Source organism: Rhinoraja longicauda, chromosome 11 (assembly GCF_053455715.1).
Source record: "Rhinoraja longicauda isolate Sanriku21f chromosome 11, sRhiLon1.1, whole genome shotgun sequence".
In the NCBI taxonomy this organism is placed as follows: Eukaryota; Metazoa; Chordata; class Chondrichthyes; order Rajiformes; family Arhynchobatidae; genus Rhinoraja; species Rhinoraja longicauda.
Genome location: NC_135963.1, coordinates 8,314,635 through 8,339,162, shown reverse-complemented (window position 1 = coordinate 8,339,162; position 24,528 = coordinate 8,314,635). Strand labels below are relative to the sequence as shown.

General features: G+C 47.0%; 1 protein-coding gene across 8 annotated transcripts in view; it reads right to left on the bottom strand.

The window, feature by feature from the left end:
- Positions 1–24,528, bottom strand: part of LOC144598261 (volume-regulated anion channel subunit LRRC8D-like) — a 97,317-nt gene that overhangs the window by 70,273 nt on the left and 2,516 nt on the right. For all 8 annotated transcript variants that reach the window (XR_013547836.1, XR_013547835.1, XM_078408191.1 and 5 more), the window contains one exon: positions 87–221. The gene's annotated coding sequence lies outside the window, so the exon portion shown is untranslated. The remainder of the gene's footprint in view (positions 1–86; positions 222–24,528) is intronic.

Genomic DNA, 24,528 nt, shown 5'->3' with positions numbered 1-24,528 from the left:
ATTAACCCCAGTGCAATGGAGAGGACAAAGCCGAACACACGGAACCCTGCAAGATTCCAACCCAGAATCCGAGACCGTTGACTTACTTGGTTAACTGCAACGCAAAAGGGACCAAGCTTGCGGTCACCAGTTGAGACCGTCAAAGCATTCGTGCCATTTTGAAATGGGTGGACATTGGGCGATATGCAGTTCTGCTTCAGTAATGCTGGAGTAGAGGATACCTAAACAAACAGAAGATCATAAGATCAGAAGCCATAGCAGCAGTATTAGGCCATTCGGCCCATCAAGTCTACTCCGCCATTCAATCATGGCTGCTCTATGTCCTCACCTGCCTTCCCATAACCCCTGACACCCGTACTAATCAAGAATCTATCTACCTCTGCCTTAAATATATCCATTGTCTTGGCCTCCACAGCCGTCTGTGGCAAAGAATTCCACAGAAATTTCACAGGGCGGCACGGTGGTGCAGCAGTAGAGTTCCTGCCTTACAGCGAATGCAGCGCCGGAGACTCGGGTTCAATCCCGACTACGGGTGCTGTCTGTACGGAGTTTGTACGTTCTCCCCGTGACCTGCGTGGGTTTTGCCCGAGATCTTCGGTTTCCTCCCACACTCCAAAGACGTGCAGGTACGTAGGTTAATTGGCTTGGTAAATGTAAAAATAGTCGCTAGTGGGTATAGGATAGTGTTAATGTGCGGGGATCGCTGGTCGGTGTGGACCCGGTGGGCCGATAGGGCCTGTTTCCGCGCTGTATCTCTAAACTAAACTAAAACTGTTTTAAATAATATTTCCGTTTTAAAACAAAATCTCATTGTTTATGTACTGGCATTTCCTGACAAACGCCATTATGGGTTTTTACAGAAGCTATTAACGTTGCAACTTTTAATAGTTTGCTCCTTAGCCAAACGCTAAGTGCTCTGAGCATCAACAGTGTGGATACCAGTTATCTCCGGTCACCCTCTGTTCAAAACAATGCAAGATTGGGCATCTTGGTAACTCTGACAAAAGACAGAGACAAAAAGACAAAAGGATTGAAGAGATTGGAATTGTGAAGCCCGAGGAATGAATAGACAATAGACAATAGGTGCAGGAGTAGGCCATTCAGCCCTTCGAGCCAGCACCGCCATTCAATGCGATCATGGCTGATCACTCTCAATCAGTACCCCGTTCCTGCCTTCTCCCCATACCCCCTCACTCCGCTATCCTTAAGAGCTCTATCCAGCTCTCTCTTGAAAGCATCCAACGAACTGGCCTCCACTGCCTTCTGAGGCAGAGAATTCCACACCTTCACCACCCTCCGACTGAAAAAGTTCTTCCTCATCTCCGATCTAAATGGCCTACCCCTTATTCTCAAACTGTGGCCCCTTGTTCTGGACTCCCCCAACATTGGGAACATGTTATCTGCCTCTAATGTGTCCAATCCCCTAATTATCTTATATGTTTCAATAAGATCCCCCCTCATCCTTCTAAATTCCAGTGTATACAAGCCCAATCGCTCCAGCCTTTCAACATACGACAGTCCCGCCATTCCGGGAATTAACCTAGTGAACCTACGCTGCACGCCCTCCATAGCAAGAATATCCTTCCTCAAATTTGGAGACCAAAACTGCACACAGTACTCCAGGTGCGGTCTCACCAGGGCCCGGTACAACTGTAGAAGGACCTCTTTGCTCCTATACTCAACTCCTCTTGTTACGAAGGCCAACATTCCATTGGCTTTCTTCACTGCCTGCTGAACCTGCATGCTTCCTTTCATTGACTGATGCACTAGGACACCCAGATCTCGTTGAACTCCCCCTCCTCCTAACTTGACACCATTCAGATAATAATCTGCCTTTCTATTCTTACTTCCAAAGCGAATAACCTCACACTTACCTACATTAAACTGCATCTGCCATGTATCCGCCCACTCACACAACCTGTCCAAGTCACCCTGCAGCCTTATTGGGTGGAAAGGGAGGGGGAGGGGGAGCGGAGAAATAGGGTGCAAATCCAGCTGGGGCACATGGGAGAGAGGGCGTAGGAGAGGGGGAAGAGGAGTTGGTGGAGGAAGGGGATGTTGGCAGTTACCCAAAATTGGAGATTTCGATGTGCATACCATTTGGTTGTAAGCTAACCACATGAGGTGCTGTTCCTCCAGTTTGCGCTGGGCCTCACTCTGACAATGGAGGACGTTCAGGGCAGAAAGGTCAGTGTAGGAGCGGGGAGGGGAGTCAAAATGGTCAGCAACCGGGAGATCCAGTTGGCCATGGCGGACTGAACACAAGCATTCAGCAAAATAGTATCCGACTTTCTAATGACATAAAATTGAAAATCAAAACTGTAGATGCTGAAACGTGAATTACAAAAATACAAAAAGTTGGAGTCACTTAGCGGGTCAGGCCGACAATTGTGGAGAGAAACGGGGTCAATCACTCAGTTTGAAGACTCAATTTTTAAAAAAAGTTTTGTTTAGAGATGAAGCATGGAAACAGGCCCTTCGGCCCATCGAGCCCGCACTGACCAGCGCTATCACCTACACTAGCACTATCCTGCACACAAAGGACAATTTACAAGCCTCAACTAAGCTAATTAACGTACAGACCTGTACGTCTTTGGAGTGTGGGAGGAAATCCAGACAAACAGACCACACGTACCAACTCCGCACAGACAAGCGCCCTTAGTCAGGATTGAACCCGGATCCCTGGTGCTAAAAGGCAGAGACTCTACCGCTGAGCCACCATCTGGAAACGTTTTCTTCTTTCCACAGACACTTCCTGACTTGCTGAGTATTTTCTGCATTTTAAGTTATTTAGAATTACACCTACTCTCAAGACACAGTGCAAGTCATGGCAAAGAACCTCTAGGCCTATCAATGCAGGGTTGAAGCAATTTGATTTTTGATTTAATATATTAAAAATGTCATTGATTAATTAATGAAAATTAACTTGCGTTTCTCAGGAACATTTCACCTGCTCGCATCCCAGACAACAAGGATAGGTAACGTTTTAGGTCTGGGCCCTTCTGCAGACTGATTATGGTGGGGGGGGGGGGGGGGGGGGGGTGGAGAAAGTTAGCTGGAAGAGAGGAGTTTGAAGATAGACACAAAATGCTGGAGTATTTTCAGCGGGGCAGGCAGCATCTCTGGATAGAAGGAATGGGTGATGTTTCGGGTGGAGACCCTTAGTTTCATTTATTGTCACGTGTACCGGGGTACAGTGAAAAGTTGTTACGTGCTATCCATCCAGTCAGTGGAAAGACAATTCAGTACATGATTACTATCAAGCCATTTACAGTGTACCGATGCAGGATAAAGAGAATAACGTTTAGTGCAAGATAAAGTCCAGGAAAGCCCGATCAAAGATAGTCCGAGGGTCTCCAATGAGGTAGATAGTAGCTCACGGCAGCTCTCTAGTTGTTGGTAGGATGGTTCAGTTGCCTGATAACAGCTGGGAAGAAACTGCCTCTGAATCTGGAGGTGTGCGTTTTCACACTTCTGCACCTTTTGCCTGATGGGAGAGGGGAGATTAAGTTGTGGCCTGGGTGCGACTCGTCCTTGATTATGCTACTGGGATGAGGAGAGGCTGGCAAGTTACAAGTGATTACTTGTCTGGTGCATACAATAGACAATAGGTGCAGGAGTAAGCCATTCGGCCCTTTGAGCCAGCACCGCCATTCAATGTGATCATGGCTGATCATTCTCAATCAGTACCCCGTTCCTGCCTTCTCCCCATACCCCCTGACTCCGCTATCCTTAAGAGCTCTATCTAGCTCTCTCTTGAATGCATTCAGAGAATTGGCCTCCACTGCCTTCTGATACAGGTGAGGGAGGGGTGTGTGTGTGCAGGAATTGCAGTGGTCAATGTGCAGCGAGCCAAACCTCACACTCAATAACATGGTAACCAAAGATACAAGGTGAACCACTCCGTTGAAATCGCGTATACTGGTGTATTACGCAAAGGAGCGTAACGACGGCATTTTAGTGAGCAAAACCCACCGTCCGTTATGCCTCTCGCAGTGTAATCAGTGTTGTGGGGGAACAGTATGTGTGATGATACCATAAAAATGCAGAATATATCTCATCTATCAGTTCACAGATTTTTGTTAGTTTTCTTTTAAAATGTTTCTGCCAGTTTCTGCCTACTAAAATGGCGCCGTGACGTACTACGGTTGTTAGGGTCGAGTGGTCTATCATGCTCTGCTCTATTATCTTTGATGGTAACAACCACCTAATCGTTTTTTATAGTCTAGATTTGCAAGTACATGTTGGCCATGATAGCACCTTATTTTCATTTCAAGGTACAGCAGGGGAACAAGCTCTTCAGCCCATTGAGCCCACACTGACCATCATTTATCAGTTCACACTACTTCCATGTTATCCCACTTTTGCATCCACTTTGTATACACTCAGGGCTAGGGAGGTCACAGTGGCGCAGCGGTAGAGTTGCTGCCTTACAGCGAATGCAGCGCCTGAGACTCAGGTTCGATCCTGACTACGGGTGCTGTCTGTACGGAGTTTGTACGTTCTCCCTGTGATCTGCGTGGGTTGTCTCCGAGATCCTCGGTTTCCTCCCACACGCCAAAGACGTACAGTTTGGCCGAGTAAATGTAAAAATTGTCCCTAGTGGGTGTAGGATAGTGTTAATGTGCGTGGATCGCTGGGCGGCGCGGACCCAATGGGCCGAAGGGCCTGTTTCCGCGCTGTACCTCTAAACTAAACTTAAGTTTTCAGTCAACCTGCAAACCCGCACGTCTTTGACGCGGGCGGAAACCGGGGCATCCGAAGAAAACCCACACGGTCATAGGGAGAACGTGCAAAGTCCACAGAGACAGCACCTGAGGTCAGGATCGAACCCAGGTCTCTGGTGCAAAGAGGCAGCAACTCTACCAGCTGCGCCGCTGTGCCACACAGCTGGTCCCTGTCATTATGCTAAAGATACATATTAGAGCACGCATACTCTGAACAGAACAACGTTCATTGATAGTTTTGGCCAGCAACCTTTCATCTGATGATTTTGGGAGAGGGGGGAAGAGTGGTTGGGTTTTGAGCAAGAGGAATGGTTACATGAATAGAATAAAACCTCATTGTTGCCTTTGAAGGCCCATGATATAATTCCCAGAGATAGACACACAAAATGCTGGAGTAACTCAGCAGGTCAGGCAGCACAACTCAGCAGGTCAGGCAGCACAACTCAGCAGGTCAGGCAGCACAACTCAGCAGGTCAGGCAGCACAACTCAGCAAGTCAGGCAGCACAACTCAGCAGGTCAGGCAGCACAACTCAGCAGGTCAGGCAGCACAACTCAGCAGGTCAGGCAGCACAACTCAGCAGGTCAGGCAGCACAACTCAGCAAGTCAGGCAGCACAACTCAGCAAGTCAGGCAGTATTCCTGAGTCTGAAGAAGGATCTTTACACGAAACGTCACCCATTCCTTCGCTCCAGAGATGCTGCCTGTCCCACTGAGTTACTCCAGCTTTTTGTGTCCTTCCCTGATGAACATGGGTAGGCGACGTTTCTGGTCATAACCCTTCCTTCCAACATGAAACGTGGCCTATCCATGGTCTCCAGGTTTGCTGTCTGACCTAGACACAAATTGCTGCAGTAACCCAGCGGGACAGGCAGCATCATTCAGTCACCCATTCCGTCTCGCCCAAGTTACTCCAGCATGTTGTGTTTACATTCGATTTAAACCAGCATCTGCAGTTCTTTCCTACACACATTGCTGTCTGACCTGCTGAGTTACTCCAGCATTTTGTGGTTATCTGTGGTATAAACCAGCAACTACAGTTCCTTGTTATTACATAATTCACAACATTTCCTGTTTCATTATTTCAGCCATTCTGCAATTACAGGTCACAGAGATTTTTTTCTTAAACACAGCTTTTTTGATACAGGCAAGTGACAAAGTCACAGAGCCATGCAGCATGGAAACTGGCCATCCGGCCCAACTTGTCCACACCGACCAACATGTCCCAGCTATGCTAGTCCCACATGCCTGCATTTGGCCCATCACCCTCTAAACCTGTCCTATCCATGTACCTGTCTAATTGTTTCTTAAACATTGTGATAGTCCCTGCCTCAACTACCTCCTCTGGCAGCTCGTTCCATACACCCACCACCCTTTGTGTGAAAAAGTTACCCCTCAGATTCCTATTAAATCTATTCCGCTTCACCCTAAACCTATGTCCTCTGGTCCTCGATTCCCCTACTCTGGGCAAGAGACTCTGTGCGTCTACCCGATCTATTTCTCAGATGAATTTATACACCTCTATAAGATCACCCCTCATCCTCCAGTGCTCCAAAGAAGTCCAGATTCCCAGCCTGCTCAACCTCTCCCTTGAGCTCAGACCCTCGAGTCTTGGCAACATCCTCGTAAATCTTCTCCATACCCTTTCCAGCTTGGCACCTTGTCACTAACAGGGAACATTTGCCGGTCAGAAGTGGCAGTGTCTAGTCTCACATGAGGTAATGCAATATCCGTCTTCACTCAAGCAACGTCTCAGCCCGTCTTCTCCACTCGCTCTCCCATCTGGCAGGAGGTACAGAGGCGTGAAAACACACACTTCCAGATTCAGGGACTGTCTCTTCCCAGCCACTATCAGACAATAGAACCATCCTGACAACAACTAGAGAGCGGTCCTGACCTACCATCTGCCTCATTGAAGACCCTGGGACCATCTTTAATCAGACTTTAATTCGCACTAAATGTTATTCCCTTTAACCTGCATCTGTACACTTGAGTGTAATCATGTATAGTCTTTCTGCGGACTGGATGGCACGTAATAAAAAGGCTTTTCACTGTACCTCGGTACACATGACAATAATAAACTGAACGAGAATGCCCCACTCTGTGCCTTCCCAGTAGCAACGCCCCAGACCTCACTGTTTGGCTTCAAAGCCATTTAGTTTTTAGGTTTAGTTTGGAGATGCAGTGCGGAAACAGGCCCTTCGGCCCACCGATTCCGCACCGACCAGCGATTCCCGTACGCTAGCACTATCCTACACACACTAGGGACAATTTACATTTCTATACAAAGCCAACTAGCATACAAACCCGTACGTCTTTGGAGTGCGAGAGAAAACTGAAAATCTTGGAGAAAACCAACGCAGGTCACGGGGAGAACGTACAAACTCCGTACAGACAGCACCGGCAGTCAGGATCAAACCCGGGTCTCTGGCACTGTATGGCAGCAACTCTACCGCTGCGCCACCGCGCCGCCCTTGGAGGTCGAGTTTAGACTGGACTAACAGTTGAAAAGTACGGTCTCCCTGCTCCAAGCCCAATTCCCCATCACAGCGACTCACACAGCAGCTTTGCTACACCAGACAGGTACAACGCCTCTGGTTATAGCCTCAGCCTCAGAGTGCAGGGACCTGTCTTTGGAATGGAGTTGGGGAGGAATTTCTTTCATCAGAGGGTGGCGTATCTGTGGAATTGCTTGCCGCCGATGGCTGTGGAGGCCACGAAATTTGGGTATTTTAAAAGCAGAGATTTTTAAAGTAGAGGTTCTTGATTAGTAAGATCTTATAGAGGTGTATAAGGTGTATTAGTAAAGGTTACGGGCTAACTGACGGCAGGAGAATGGGGTTGAGAGGGAGTGATGGATCAGCCATGATTGAATGGCGGTGTAGACTCGATGGGCCGAATGGCCTAATTCTGCTCCTATGACTTATGAACATCAGGTAAATCACAGGTGCCTGGAGAGTGAGGATCAGCGTGTGAATTTGGTGATGGACACAAAATGCTAGAGTAACTCAGCAGGACAGGCAGCATCTCAATAGACAATAGACAATAGGTGCAGGAGTAGGCCATTCAGCCCTTCGAGCCAGCACCGCCATTCAATGCGATCATGGCTGATCACTCTCAATCAGTACCCCGTTCCTGCCTTCTCCCCATACCCCCTCACTCCGCTATCCTTAAGAGCTCTATCCAGCTCTCTCTTGAAAGCATCCAACGAACTGGCCTCCACTGCCTTCTGAGGCAGAGAATTCCACACCTTCACCACTCTCTGACTGAAAAAGTTCTTCCTCATCTCCGTTCTAAATGGACAGAAGGCACGGGTTTTTGGTGGCTGAGGCAGTGTAGCCCAGCAGTAATTTCCCTTCTAAAGCCGGCACATATTTTCTCAGCTGTGGCAGCCTGAGCACATTTCCTCCCTCCCTGCGTACAAACACTAGAGTCAGCTGTGATCTCCTTCCCATTCCTGTCCTGCATACAGCCAGACCACTGGCTGGTCGGCCAACAACAGAGACTACCTACGGTACATTCTCCTTCCGATTTACACAACTCCCAGTCATTGCAGACACTTTATTTTCCTGCTGAAAGCATCATATTCACATTTTCCAGCTAAAAGCCCCCAATATGTTCATAAGTGAAAGGAGCAGAATTAGGCCATTCAGCCCATCAAGTCTTCTCCACCATTCAGTCATGGCTGTTCTATCTCTCCATCCTCACCCCATTCTCCTGCCTTCTCCCCATAACTCCCGATACCCGTACTTATCAAGAATCTATCTATCTATCAATCTCTACTGTAAAAATTTCCACCGACCTGGCCTCCACAGCCATCTGTGGCAATGAATTCCACAGATTCACCACCCTCTGACTGAAGAAATTCCTCCTCACCCCTTTCCTAAAGGAATGTTCCTTTAATTCCGAGGATATGACCTCTGGTTCTAGACTCTCCCATTACAGAAAACATTAGAGGCAGGAAACATGTTCCCAATGTTGGGAGAGTCCAGAACCAGGGGCCACAGTTTAAGAATAAGGGGTAGGCCATTTAGAACGGAGATGAGGAAAAACTTTTTCTGTCAGAGAGTTGTAAATCTGTGGAATTCACTGCCTCAGAAGGCAGTGAAGGCCAATTCTCTGAATGCATTCAAGAGAGAACTAGATAGAGCTCTTAAGGATAGTGGAGTCAGGGGGTATGGGGAGAAGGCAGGAACGGGGTACTGATTGAGAATGATCAGCCATGATCACATTGAATGGTGGTTCTGGCTCGAAGGGCCGAATGGCCTCCTCCTGCACCTATTGTCTATCCTCTCCATATCCACTCTATCCAGGCCTTTCACTTTTCGATAGGTTTCAATAAGGTCTCTCCTCATCCTTCTAAACTCCAGTGAATAGAGATCTAGTGCGATCAAACGCTCATCATATGTTAACCCATTCATTCCTGGGATCATTCTCATAAACCTCCTCTGGACCCTCTCCAGTGCCAGCACTTCCTTCCTCAGATATGAAGGGAGTGGATGCAAAATTGGGATACCATAGAATATAGAACCATGGAACTGCAGATGTTGGTTAATAATCAAAGACAGACACAAAAGTGCTGGAGTAACTCAGCGGGTCTGGCGGCATCCCTGGAGATAAAGGAATGGTGACAGGACCCTTTTTCAGACTGACTTTGTGTGAACGGCTGATCGATGGTCAGCATGGACTCGGATGGCCGAAGGGCCCATTTCTGTGCTGATTCTTCAAACTAAACTAATATTCCATTTGTCCAGTAAAAAACAAGCAACTGCAGATGCCAGCTCACAACGAAAAGGCACAAAGTGCTGGAGTAACTCAGTCGTTATCTCGGGAGGACTTGGAATAGGCGACGTTTCAGGTCGGGACCCTTCTTTAGAGTCTGAAGAAGGGTCTCGACCCGAAACGTCAGCTATTCATGTTCTCCACAGATGCTGCCTGGCACGCTGAGTTACTCCAGCTTTTTGTGTATCTTTGATTTAAACTAGCACCTGTCAGTTCTTTCCTACAAATAAAATTTACTCCTGCACCTATTTTCTATGTTTCTATGTAAACAGATTTAACTGCGTCGATCATAACAGACTCTTAAACACACCAAGGGCAAGTTAGTCAAACCCAAATCCATCCCACTAATAGAGCAGATTGAGACTTTGGAGATAACAGTGCGGAAACACACCCTTGGCATCACCACATCCGCACTGACCAGCGATCTTCCCATACACTAGCTCTATTTTACACACTGTTTACAAATTGTTTCCTTTTTGTTTTTACTGACGCCAATTATCCTACAATCCGTACATTTTTGGAGTGTGGGAGGAAACCGGAGCACCCGAAGGAAACCCACGCGGTCACAGGGAGAACGTACAATCTCCTTACAGACAGCGCCCGTGGTCAGGATGGAACCCGGGTCTCTGGCGCTGTGAGGCAGCAACTCTACCGCTGCACCACTGTGCCGCCCATCACGGCCGACTGTTAAACACAACTAGAGCAAGGCACTCAAGCCCAAATCCATTCCACTAATCCATGAGATCATGGCTAGTTTGTGCTCAACTGCTTTCTACACGCCCTTCATTACTTGCGAGTGCATCAAATGTCCACTTGGGGGGCTTTTTAAATCAAATTACTTCGTGAGATGTGGACATTGCTGGCAATCTGCTCATCCCGATCTGCCTGAAGCAAAAGGACAGGAAAGAGCAAGTCCCCTTGAGGGGCAAGAGAGGGCAACATCATTCCCTGAAAGACTCAAGTAAACCAGATGGGTTTGAACAGCAACCTGGAAATTTCACAGGCACCACCACTGATACTGCACCAACAGACGTCCATTAATCTCAGATATAAAAGAAGGCTCATGACCCGAAACATCACCCATTCCTTCTCTCCAGAGATGCTGCCTGACCCGCTGAGTTACTCCAGCTTTTTGTGTCTATCTTTAGTTTAAACCAGCATCTACGTATAGAAATTACATGAACCCAATTCAATAGTCGTTCGGGCGGCACGGCGGTAGAGTTGCTGCCTTACAGCGCCAGAGACCCGGGTTCGATCCTGACTGCAGGGTGCTGCCTGTACGGAGTTTGCACGTTCTCCCTAAGACCTGTGTGGGTTTTCTCCGGGTGCTCCGGTTTCTTCCCACACTCCAAAGACGTACAGGGTTGCAGGTTAACCGGCTTGGTAAAGTTGTAAATTGTCCCTGGTGCCTGCAGCAGAGTGTTGGTGTGCGGGGATCGCTGGTCAGGGCAGACTTGGTGGGCCGAAGGGCCTGTTTCTGCGCTGTATTTCTAAACTAAACTAACGTTCAAAGCTTCCATCACCCACTGTGCATAGACACGTTTCCAAAGGTTCCTCCTGAAAGGCACGATTCTAACTTTACGCTGCATGTCCTTGTACTAAATTTGACAACCGACAGAAATAGAGGACACACCTTATTTGGTTTCCCCAATGAAATCACCTTTGAGTTTCTATAATCTTGCTTCATAATTTAACAGTGTGTGGATATTGATCGTGGACATCTCTGCTATATTCTCTCCAAGGCCAAGGCTTTTATTTTTATTTTTAAAAGACCTCTTAGAGCTATAGCTTGGAAACAGGCCCTTCAGCCCACTGAAACCGTGCCAACCACCAAGCAGCACTATCCTACACACGGTGGACAATTTACAATTTATTACCCAAGCCAATTAACCTACAAACCTGTACGTCTTTGGAGTGCGAGAGGAAACTGCAGCACCCAAAGAAAACCCACGCGGTCACGGGGAGAACGTACAAATTCCGTACAAACAGCACCCGAGGTCAGGATCGAACTGGTTCCCTGGCGCTACAAGGCAGCAACTCTACCGCTACGCCACTGTGCCACCTTAGACATATTGCTGGAAGTCGCCCAGGCATGGTGTAAAGCAGGTCTTTGGAATAAACTGTAGCATAACTTCTACCCCCCCCCCCCATGTAATTCAGGCTCCACTGCAAGTATTTTATTAACTTATTTGGGTCATTCCTGGACCTGCCCGTGATATTTTAATGATCTGCGTACACGGGCATTTAAATCACTTTGCAACTCAACTCCTTCTGCCTCTACCTCATTGAAGACATAGGACTTGGCAGCACAGTGGTGCAACAGTAGAGTTGCTGCCTTACAGCACCAGAGACCCAGGTTCGATCCTGACCACGGGTGTTGTCTGTACAGAGTTTGTATGTTCTCTCTGTGACTGCATGAGTTTCCTCCCAAACTCCAAAGAGGCACAGGTTTTGTAAGTTAACTGGCTTCTATAAATTAATAATAATAAATTATAATAATACATTTTTATTTGTCATATGTAGGTTGGGCACTGGGTCAACGGTACAATGAAATGTATTTGACAAGACAACGGGTCACCTCAGCAGTAATATTCCAAGGATAAATAAGATTTTAAAAATGACATTAGTAAGGTAAAAAGACAATATTAAAAATAGGTAAAAAGACAATATTAAAAATAGGTAAAAAGACAATATTAAAAATAATCAACATATATGACTTGAAATGTGTTGATGAGTTCGGAAGCCTGATGGTAGAAACTGTTCTTAAGTCTGGTGGTACGCGCAGCCATACTCCGGTATCGTCTGCCTGACGGTAACAAGGAGGACAGCCTGCGTGCTGGGTGGCTGCTAGTGTGTAAGATAGTAGCGGTGTACGGGATGAAAGCTGGTCGGCGCAGACTCGGTGGGCCGCAGGGCGTGTTTCCACGCGGTATCACTAAAGTCGAAAGTAAAGATTTTATATATTGAACTGATGCGCCACAACTATATTCTGCACTCTGTATCTTCCCCTTTGCTCTGTTTATTGTAGTTGAGTTTGACTTGATTATATTTATTTAGTATTATCTGATCGGCTTGGATAGCATGCAAAAACAAAGCATTTCACTGTAACTTGGTGCGACATGATAATAGTAATAAATCAATACCTGTTATTACAGACTGCACGTGTAGGGGAGGAACTGCAGATGCTGGTTTGAACCAAAGAGAGACACAAAACGCTGGAGTAACTCGGCGGGACAGGCAACATCTCTCTCTCTCTCTCTCTCTCTCTCTCTCTCGAGAGAGAGAGAGAGAGAGAGAGAGAGAGAGAGAGAGAGAGAGAGAGAGAGAGAGAGAGAGAGAGAGAGAGAGAGAGAGGAGGGATGGGTGACATTTCAGGTCGAGACCCTTCTTCACGAGACTCCACAAGCTGAAGAAGGGCGCTGACCGGAAAGATCACTGGCCTGTGTTCTCCAGAGATGCTGCCTGACCGGCTGAGTTACTCCAGCAAAGGTAGACGCAAAATGCTGGAGTAACTCAGCGGGACAGGCAGCATCTCAGGAGAGAAGGAATGGGTGACGTTTCGGGTCGAGACCCTTGTCACGACAGCATTTTGCGTCCTTCCAGGGATGATCCATTCATCGGAAGGTAGACAAAAAATGCTGGAGTAACTCAGCGGGTCAGGCAGCGTCGGAAGAAGGGTCTCGACCTGAAACGTCACCCATTCCTTCTCTCCCGAGATGCTGCCTGACCTGCTGAGTTACTCCAGCATTTTGTGTCTACCTTCGATTGAAACCAGCATCTGCAGTTTTTTTATTTTTCCTATCCATTCAGCAGACTGACACACCAGCAATAAACATCTGCCTCTGCGGTGCTGATATTTGTTACAACACCACTTGGAATGTAGTTTGGGTAGGATGTGTTTTGCTGCCTCTTTTCACATGATGCAGCTAGATGAAAACAAAATGAACACTCGCTCACCACTTTTGGACTTGTCCAAAACTTCACAACTTTTGGTGTCTTTTATTTCAATGGTACTCTACTGTTTTAAACGTCACTTTAACTCCAGACCCTGAAACTGCTCTATTCGGGTATTCCACAACGCTCGAGAAGATAGACCATAATGCTCGCACAATCTTGGTTTATGGTATGGTAATTGCCAACAGGTGTATTTTGAAACGATGGAAATCAGACTCTGCTCCTCAGTTTGAGACTTGGTTAAGAGAATTAATGGGCATCTTACACGTAGAGAGGTTGAGATATGAATTGTCTGGCAACCCTCAAAAGTTCTTCAACATATGGAACCCAGTGCTGCAGCATATTAAGGACAAGTAAAACTATCCCCTCAATGCCACATTGTACCTTCTTTGAATCCAGCAGCGAAAATACTGAAATATTTGACTTGTGAAAATTACCTTGCCTCATGTTTTTGTGCTTTTTTGTCACATGTTCTTTTAATGGTTTTTTTAAAAATTAATTTTTATTTATTTATTTGTTTGTTTGTTTTTGTTTGTTTGTTTTCATGATTATGTAGGGAAGGGGAGGGATGGGGTTTACTGTTGTTGTTATATGTACTGTAATTAATTAAATTAAAAAATATATATTTTTTAATAAATAAATAAATAAAAGAAAACAGAATGAGCCCCATCCTGCAAGCAACAAGGGCAATAACATTTTATTTTAGAATCAGAGATGGCCAGGGTCACATTATTCTCAGCTGTTTTAGATGTGCGGTACCCTTTTAAGTAAGAGTCATGCAATAGGAAATGGTACGGATGGATTAAATATTGATCCGTCTTCATTTGCAAAGGTCGTCGCCAAAGCAAGAGGACTCTTGACTCCCGAGTATCAGATGCTCTTGTGTTTCCCACTGATGGCCAAATTGCTTCTAATTATAAAAGTCTTGACAAACAAAATCTAAGGATCATTTAAAGGGGAAAAGTACCGCACAACTGGAAGGCACAATGATGGAGTGGACTGCTTTAGAGTGAAGCAAGTCAATTTGCAGAGAATGTGGTCAACAGAATCAGCCCCTTGAATTTCACGGAAATGAAAGGAAAAAAGCGTTTTTAATAATGCTCGATACACATGCAGTTGAAAGACGAGTTTAGCAGACTTAAGGAAGATTTAACTGGGACTACGATTTGAGGGCGGCACGGTGGCGCAGCGGTAGAGTTGCTGCCTCACAGCGCCAGAGACCCGGGTTCGACCCTGACCACGGGTGCTATTGGAAGGAGCTTGTATGTTCTCCCCGTGACCTGCGTGGGTTTTCTCCCACACACCAAATTATAAATTGTCCCTCGTGTGTAGGGTAGCGTTAGTGTACGTGGTGATCGGTGCTCGGCGCGGACTCGGTGGGTCAGAGGGCCTGTTCCCGCACTTTATCTCCAAAGTCTAAAGTTAAGCCTGTTGGAAATGTCAGGTGCATCAGTGCATTTTCAAAGGTTTTGGAAAGGTGCATTTATAGGCAATAGGTGCAGGAGGAGCCACATTCAATGCGATCATGGCTGATCATTCACAATCAGTACCCCGTTCCTGCCTTCTCCCCATACCCCCTGACTCCGCTATCCTTAAGAGCTCTATCTAGCTCTCTCGTGAAAGCATCCAGAGAATTGGCCTCCACTGAGGCAGAGAATTCCACAGATTCCCAACTTTCTGAGTGAAGAGAGAGACACAAGAAACTGCAGATGCTGGAATCTTGAGCAAACCACGGAGTGCTGGAGGAACATGACACAGCAGGCCAGGCAGCATCTGTGGAGGGACGGGTCAGGTGACATTTCAGGACGGGTCGGAGTCTATCTCCTGGAGAGTGACACGTTGACTCCTCTTTCACTGGAGTGCAGGGGAATCAATGAAGGGCAGACAAGATCACACAGCTGTGCTTGTGCTGGGCTGGGGAGGGAGAGATCGGCCGAATCCTTTTGCTTGGATCGAACTGGAGATGCTGGTTTATAGAAACATAGAAACATGGAAAATAGGTGCAGGAGGAGGCCATTCGGCCCCTTCGAGCCAGCACCGCCATTCATTGTGATCATGGCTGATCGTCCACAATCAGTAAACCGTGCCTGCCTTCTCCCCATGTCCCTTGATTCCGCTAGCCCCTATCTAATTCCGAAGATAGACACAAGATGCTGGAGTAACTCAGCGGGTCAGGCCGCATCTCTGGAGAGAAGGAGTGGGCGTCGGAAGCCTTCTGCAGACTGAAAGATAGAGAAAGCCAAAACAGGGCCGGCAACAGATGACCTTCATTGGAGAGCAGCACCCCAAATTTTGCTTGGGCAACTTGCAACCCAGTGGTACGAATGTTGATTTCTCTTATTTCAAGTAACTTCTGCATCGTTCCCCTACCCCACCCACTAGTTGTCCTACTAGTCCCACTGTTAGAAACATAGAAAAATAGTTGCAGGAGTAGGCCATTTGGCCCTTATCGAGCCAGCACCACCATTCAATGTGATCATGGCTGATCATCTAATAATCAGTATTCCGTTCCTGCTTTCTCCCCATATCCTTTAGCCCCGAGAGCTAAATCCAACTCTCTTGAAAACATCCAGTGAATTGGCCTCCACTGCCTTCTGTGGCAGAGAATTCCAGATTCACAACTCTCTGGGTGAAAACCTTTTTCCTTATCTCAGTCCTAAAAGGCCTACCCCTTATTCTTAAACTGTGACCCCTGGTTCTGGACTCCCCCAACACCGGGAACATTTTTCCTGCATCGAGCCTGTCCAATCCCTTAAGAATTTTATATGTTTCTATCAGATCCCCTCTCATCCTTCTAAATTCCAGCGAATACAAGCCCAGTCAACCCATTCTTTCCTCACATGTCAGTCCCGCCATCTCAAGAATTATCCTGGTGAACCTACACTGCACTCCCTCAATAGCAAGAATATCCTTCCTCAAATTAGGAGACCAAAACTGCACACAATACTCCAGGTGCGGTCTCACCAGGGCCCTGTACAACTGCAGTAAGACCTCATTGCAAGAGGATTTGAGTTTAGGAGCAATGAAGGCCAACATGCCATTAGCTTTCTTCACTGCCTGCTGTACCTGCATGCTTACTTTCAGTGACTGATGTACAAGGACACCCAGGTCTCGTTGAACCTCCCCTTTTATCTGACACCATTCAGATAATAATCTGTCTTCCTGTTCTTGCCACCAAAGTGGATAGCCTCACATTTATCCATGTTATACTGCATCTGCCATGCATCTGCCCAGTCGCGCAACTATCCAGATAGTTGAGGCAGGGACTATCCCAACGTTTTAAGAAACAGTTACAGGTACATGGATAGGACAGGTTTGGAGGGATATGGGCCAAATGCAGGCAGGTGGGACTAGTTTAGTTTAAAGATACAGCGCAGAAACAGGCCCTTCGGCCCACCGGGCCCGCGCCGACCAGCGATCCCCACACATTAACACTATCCTACACCCACTAGGAACAATTTTACAACAAGCCAATTAACCTACATACCTGTACGTCTTTGGAGTGTGGGAGGAAACCGAAGATCTCCGAGAAAACCCACGCTGGTCACAGGGAGAACGTACAAACTCCACACCCGTAGTCGGGATCGAACCCGGGTCTCCGGTGCTGCATTCACTGTAAGGCAGCAACTCTACCGCTGTGCCACCGTGACACATTGGCCAGCGTGGGCTAGTTAGGCCGAGGGACGCGTTTCCACGCTGTGTGACTCTCTGACTGCAGAAAAATCATGCGTGGCAGCTTATCTGCATGTTTGATCTTCTAATATTCAGCGAGATTCTCCAAGTAGGTTCTGACAATCCCTTCTTTCATGCACTGAAATAGGGCCCCGAACACGAGGTTAGTCACTGTACTGGGCAGAGTAGAAACGTACATTGCTTATACGGTGCAAGACTTAAACAGTCAGAGAAATGCTAGTGACCTTGTACAAGAAAACACAGAAGGTTAGCATTACTGGGACAGCAAGTAATTAGTAAAGTCAACAGAATATTCTCTTGTGTAGGGAGGAACTGCAGATGCTGGTTTAAACCAAAGATAGTCACAAAAAGCCAGAGTAACTCAGCGGGACAGACAGCATCTCTGGAGATAAAGGAATACGTGATGTTTTGGGTCTGAAGAAGGGTCTCGACCCGAAAGGTCACCTATTCCTTTTCTCCAGAGATGCTGGCTGACCCACTGAGTTACTCCAACTTTTTTGTGTCTATCTTTGGAATCTTCTCTTGCGTAGCAAGAGGGACTGTGTAAATAGACAATAGGTGCAGGAGGAGGCCATTCGGCCCTTCGAGCCAGCACCGCCATTCAATGTGATCATGGCTGATCATTCTCAATCAGTACCCCGTTCCTGCCTTCTCCCCATACCCCCTGACTCCGCTATCCTTAAGAGCTCTATCTAGCTCTCTCTTGAACGTCTTGCTAACAACACTACGTATAATCGCGGCGCGGTGGTGCAGCGGTAGAGTTGCTGCCTTACAGCGCCAGAGACCCCGGGTTCGACCCTGACCGCGGGTGCTGTCTGTCCGGAGTTTGTACATTCTCCCCGTGACCTGCATGGTGTTCTCTGGGTGCTCCGGTTTCCCTCCACACTCCAAAGATGCGCGAGCTTGTCGGCTAATTGGCTTGGTAAAATGATGAATTGTCCCTAGTTGGATAGTGTTAGTGTGCGGGGATCGCTGGTCGGCGCGGACTGGGTGGGCCAGAGAGCCCGTTTCCATGTTGTATCTCTAAAGCTAAACCAATTGGGTCGGACCCCACACCAGGAATAATGGTCTCATTTACAGGACATAGACCTGCCTTGTACGCACGAAGAGGGGGAATGAGGGAGCGGTCTTATGAGACAAGATTACATGCGCTTATGGAAGGATGACATGCAGTCCTGAAGGAATTTGCCAGGTAGATCCCGTGAGGATGTTACTCATGCCGGGGGGGGGGGGGAGGGGGGGGGGGCAACTTCACAAGGTAAAGCCTCATTCACTTAGATATGTCTTTTAGCTTTAGTTTAGCGATACAGCGCGGAAACAGGCTCTTATCATATCATATATATACAGCCGGAAACCGGCCTTTTCGGCCCTCCAAGTCCGTGCCGCCCAGCGATCCCCGCACATTAACACTATCCTACACCCACTAGGGACAATTTTTACATTTACCCAGCCAATTAACCTACATACCTGTACGTCTTTTGGAGTGTGGGAGGAAACCGAAGATCTCGGAGAAAACCCACGCAGGTCAAGGGGAGAACGTACAAACTCCTTACAGTGCAGCACCGGTAGTCAGGATCGAACCTGAGTCTCCGGCGCTGCATTCGCTGTAAAGCAGCAACTCTACCGCTGCGCTACTGTGCCGACCAGCGATTCCTGCACATTAGCACTATCCAACACTCACACACGCACTAGGGACAATTTACAATTTTGTCGAAGCCAATTAACCTACAAACCTGAATGTCTTTGGAGTGTGGGAGGAAACCGAAGATCTCGGAGAAAACCCACGCGGTCAGTTTCAACGCTACATCTCTCTGTGACTATCCGCGGCTCTAGATGTCAACTTCTCTACATCGGCGAAACCAAACGCAGGCTCGGCGATCGTTTCGGTCAACACCCTCGCTCTGTCCGCCTTAACCAACCTGATCTCCCGGTGGCTGAGCACTTCAACTCCCCCTCCCATTCCCAGTCTGACCTTTCTGTCATGGGCCTCCTCCAGTGCCAAAGTGAGGCCCACCGGAAATTGGAGGAACAGCACCTCATATTCCGCTTGGGCAGCTTGCAGCCCAGTGGTATGAACATCGACTTCTCCAACTTTAGATAGTTCCTCTGTCCCTCTCTTCCCCTCCCCCTTCCCAGCTCTCCCTCTATCTTCCTGCCTCCACCTATATCCTTCCTTTGTCCCGCCCCCCTGACATCAGCCTGAAGAAGGGTCTCGGCCCGAAACGTCACCCATTCCTTCTCTCCTGAGATGCTGCCTGACCTGCTGAGTTACTCCAGCATTTTGTGAATAAACACTATCTTCAGAAGGTCAATGTAGAGTCAGAAGTTTGGATCTTGCAGAGTCACATATGACGTCTCAAATGGCATATGCCTTTAAAAGGTCCAAGGACAAGTTGGGACAATTAAATGGAGCCGAGGATTCAGCTTGAAGAAGGGTCCTGACCCAAAATGTAGCTGCCTCAACTACCTCCTCTGGCAGCTCGTTCCCGCCACCCTCTGAATTAAAGTGTTGCCCCACAGGTTCCTCTTAATCCTTGCCCCTCTCAACGTAAACCTATGACCTCTGGGTAGGAAGGAACTGCAGATGCTGGTTTAAACCGAAGATACACAAAATGCTGGAGTAACTCAGCGAGACAGGCAGCACCTCTGGAGAGAAGGAATGGGTGATGTTTCGGGTCGAGACCATTCTTCAGTCCTTATTCCTCTACCCTGGGTAAAAGACTCCGTGCATTCATCCGACCTTTCATGCAAAGAGATTGCCAGGTGGACATACAAACAGAAAAAGCACAACATCGCCATGGACCTCTGTGAATCTCTGCCCCATGGGCGCTCAAAGTAGAGGAGGAACATGGTGCGAATCTGAGGTCCATGTATTGGAAGCACACAAAAGTACCATATAGAGTCATAGAGTGACACAGTGTGGAAACAGGCCCTTCAGCCCAACATGCCCACACTGGCTAACATGTCCCAGCTACACTAGTCCCACCTGGCTGCCTTTGGTCCATATCCCTCCATTCCTGTCCTATCCATGTACCTGTCTAACTGTTTCTTAAACGTTGGGATAGTGCCAGCCTCAACTACCTCCTCTAGGAGCTTGTCCCATACACCCATCACCTTTTGTATGAAAAAGTTACCCTTCAGATTCCCATTAAATCTTTTCCCCTTCACCTTGAACCTATGTCCTCTGGTCCTTGATTCCACTACCCTGGGCAAGAGATTCTGTGCATCTACCCAATTTATTCCTCTCATGATTTTATACACCCGAGGAGGCGAAAGAAGCAGATCATTGACAACCTACCCACCCATCCACCAGTTCTATTGGCATTTCCTGCCTGCCCCATCCCACTTTTGCCTTGTCGGCCATTTTGAAACCCACAAAACTCAGAAGATAAGCACGTCGTCACGAATCTCTAGGTTCTACCAAAGAAGAGAACATGGAAGCAGAATTTAATACTAACTTTCAAAGTGAGTGTGAGTGCAGATGGATACTTGAAAAAATAATACTTTAAAGGCTTGACAAGAAGTAAGAGCAGTGAAACAGAACCATTTGGACAAAAAAAAGACACAAAATGCTGGAGTAACTCAGCAGTTCAGGCAGCATCTCTGGAGAACATGGATAGGTGAGGTTTTGGTCAGGACCTTGTGGAAACACCATTTAGAGCACTCTTTTACAAAAGCCGTAATAAAGACAATATGTTGAATTGTCTTGCCTTGCGCTGTATCGTTCAATGAAAGGTAAACCTAAGTTATTACTGAACATAACAGATCAGCAAAAAAATATTGCCTTAGAATAAATAAAATTAATAGAGCTTTAGACGGAGATTTAAAAAATGATGGGATTGGGGGGTTGACATTGATAATGTAAATGGATACATTTGCCACTGTTACCGAGTAGGCATTTAATCAAGCCAATCACCAAAGGTAATGCTCAGCTTTCCCTGTTTTCCAAATCAAACGAACAAAAATTTAGCTTTATAATCTCAAAACATTGCTAACCCTTCTTTTAAAACAAACAATATGTTGGAGTAATTCAGTGGGTCAGGCAGCAGTTCTGGAGAATACGGACAGGCAATGTTTGGGTCAGGATCCTTCTTAGCTAGGCCTCAGTTACAGAAGAACCAATATCTTGGTGACCCTTGAACTATCTTTGATCGGACTTTGCTGGCTTTACCTTGCACAAAATGTTATTCCCTTATCATGTATCTGTGCACTGTAAATGGTTCATAGAAACATAGGAAATAGGTGCAGGAGTCGGTCATTGGGCCCTTCATGCCAGCACCGCCATTCAATATGATCATGGCTGATCATCCAAATTCAGTACCCCATTCCTGCTTTCTCCCCATATCCCGATTCCGTTAGCCCGAAGAGCTTTATCTAACTCTCTCTTTAATACATCCCGTGAATTGGCCTCCACTGCCTTCTGCGGCAGAGAATTCCACAGATTCACAACTCTCTGGCTGAAAAAGGTTTTTCCTCGATTGTAATCATGTATTATTTTTCCACAGACTGGTTGGCAGCCAACATAAGCTTTTCACTGTACCTCGCTCGGTACACGTGACAGTAAACTAAACTCAAACAGAAACTGCTGTTAAATAAAATGACCAGCAGGAAAATATTTGAAAGAAATAACATTAAATATGGGATATGTCTTTCTGGGAGATGGTTGGTAGCTGGTGAAATGACCAATGCTCCATTTGATGCATGGCTGGATGTTAAAGCATTTGGGTCAACCTTTCGAATCCTGAACTTTCTCCTACTCAGCCATAAATGCAGTACAGTCAGAACCTGGATGGAAATAATAAATGCTAGAGTGATCATCATACAGCATGGAAACAGGCCCTTCCACCCAGCTTGTCCATGCCCCATCAAAGCTATTTGCCTGCATTTGGCCCATATCCCTTTCTCAACCTTTCCCATCCATGTATCTGTCCAAGTGTCTTTTCAAAGCTGTTATTGTTCCTGCCTCAACTTCCTATCAGTCTGAAGAAGGGTCTCGACCCGAAACGTCACCCATTCTATCTCTCCAGAGATGCTGCCCAAGTTACTCCAGTTTTTTTTCCACACAGATAGTGGTGAATCTGTGGAATTCTCTGCCACAGAAGGTAGTTGAGGCCAGTTCATTGGCTATATTTAACAGGGAGTTAGATGTGGCCATTGTGGCTAAAGGGATCAGGGGTTATGGAGAGAAGGCAGGAACGGAACACTGAGTTGGATGATCAGCCATGATCATATTGAATGGCGGTGCGGGCTCGAAGGGCCGAATGGCCTATTCCTGCACCTAGTTTCTATGTTTGACTTAAAACCAGCATCTGTAGTTCTTTCCTACTCAATTTCCTATTAAATCGTGCCCCTTAAACCTATGTCCGGTTGTTGTTGATTCCCCTACCCTGGGGAAAAGACTGTAGGCTTTCACCCTATTCATTCTCTGCCTCAGAAGGCCAATTCTCTGAATGCATTCAAGAGAGAGCTGGATAGAGCTCTTAAGGATAGCGGAGTCAGGGGGTATGGGGAGAAGGCAGGAACGGGGGTACTGATTGAGAATGATCAGCCATGATCACATTGCTGGCTCGAAGGGCCGAATGGCCTCCTCCTGCACCTATTGTCTATTGTCTATTGTAATTCCCCTCATGATTTTATACACCTATAAGATCATCCCTTAACCTCCAGTTCTCCAAATAATTATGGTCATTTACTGTACTCTCCCTATAGCTCAGGCCCTTCAGTCCTGGCAACGTCCTTGTAAACCTTCTCTGCATGCTTTCCAGATTAATGACTTTAGATTTCACTTTAAACCTTAGAGATGCAGCGTGGAAACAAGCCCTTCAGTCCACACCGACCAGCAATAGTACACCAGCACTATACTACACTGGGGACAATTTATATAATTTTTTAGCCAAAGCCAATTAACCTACAAACCTGTTAGTGTGGGGGGAAACCAGAGCACTCTTGAGAAAACCCACGCTGTCACAGGGATAACGTACAAGCTCCGTACAGACAGCACCTGTAGTCAGGATCGAACCTGGGTCTCCGGTGCTGTATGGCAGCAGCTCCACCATTGCGCCACCGTGCCACCCTAATAGAAGGGTGACCAAAGGAGGACACAATACTCCAAATGCAGCCTCACCAATATTTTCCACAACTGCAGCATAACCTCCCAAAATCTACACTCAATACCCCTGAATTATGAAGGCCAATGTACCAAATGCCTTTTTTTTTGTTGCCAAAAAGGTAGACACAAAATGCTGGAGTAACTCAGCGGAAAAGGCAGCATTTCTGGGTAGAAGGAATGGATGCTGTCTGACCCGCTGAGTTACTCCAGCATTTTACGTCTATCTTTGGTACAAACCAGCATCTGCAGTTCCTTCCTACTGCCTTCTTTACCACCCTACCAACCCGTGACGCCACTTGCAAGGAACTGTGTACCTGTATTCTTAGATCCCTCTGCTCTACAGCATAGCTTTAGGGTGAGTGGGGCAACGTTTAATGGGGATACACAAGGCAAGTTGTTTTTACCATACATAGATGGTTGTGGGTATTTGAAACATACTGCCAGGGATGGTGGTGGAGGCAGGTACAATAGTGGCATTTAGGAGGCTCTTGAATAGGCACTTGGCTATGCAGGGAATGGAAGGACAGGGATTATGTGCAGGCTGATAAGAGTCAGTCTTGGCATTATGTTCGGCGCTGACATTGTGGGCCAAAAGGCCTGTTCCCACGTTGTACTGTTCCATGTTCACACCAAGGGTGGTGGGTGTACGGAACAAGTTGCCAGAGGAGATAGTCGAGGCTGGGACAATCCCAACGTTTTAAGAAACAGTTAGGCAGGTGCATGGACAGGACAGGTTTGGAGGGATATGGGCCAAAGGCAGGCAGGTGGGACTAGTGTAGCTGGGACACGTTGGCCGGTGTGGGCGAGTTGGGCCGAAGCACCCATTTCCACGCTGTGTTACCCCATGACTCTATGTAGCATGATGGAAAAATAAACTGATATTTCTGGGGCACAGTCATTGATGTACAAGTCTCATCTATCACATTAGTTACAACTGTATCACTGTGCAGTATTTAAGGACACGTTCCCACAAAACAAAATCCACACATTGTCTCAATCTGGGAATCTGTTGCAACAAGCTCCAACTTATAAACACCGAGGACACAGAAAATGACTGGAAAAACAACTTTTGTGCAACCCTTTTTAACTTGGCTATGGGGGGGGGGGGGGGTTTAAAAAAATATATATATATATAAACAGAAGAGTCAAAATAATGTAATTTTCTTTAAGAAGATGCAAGTTCACACATTGCGTGGCAGCTTTGTAAGACTAACACACACACACAAAAAGGGTTGAGATGCACAGTGTGCCCCAAGACGAGGCAA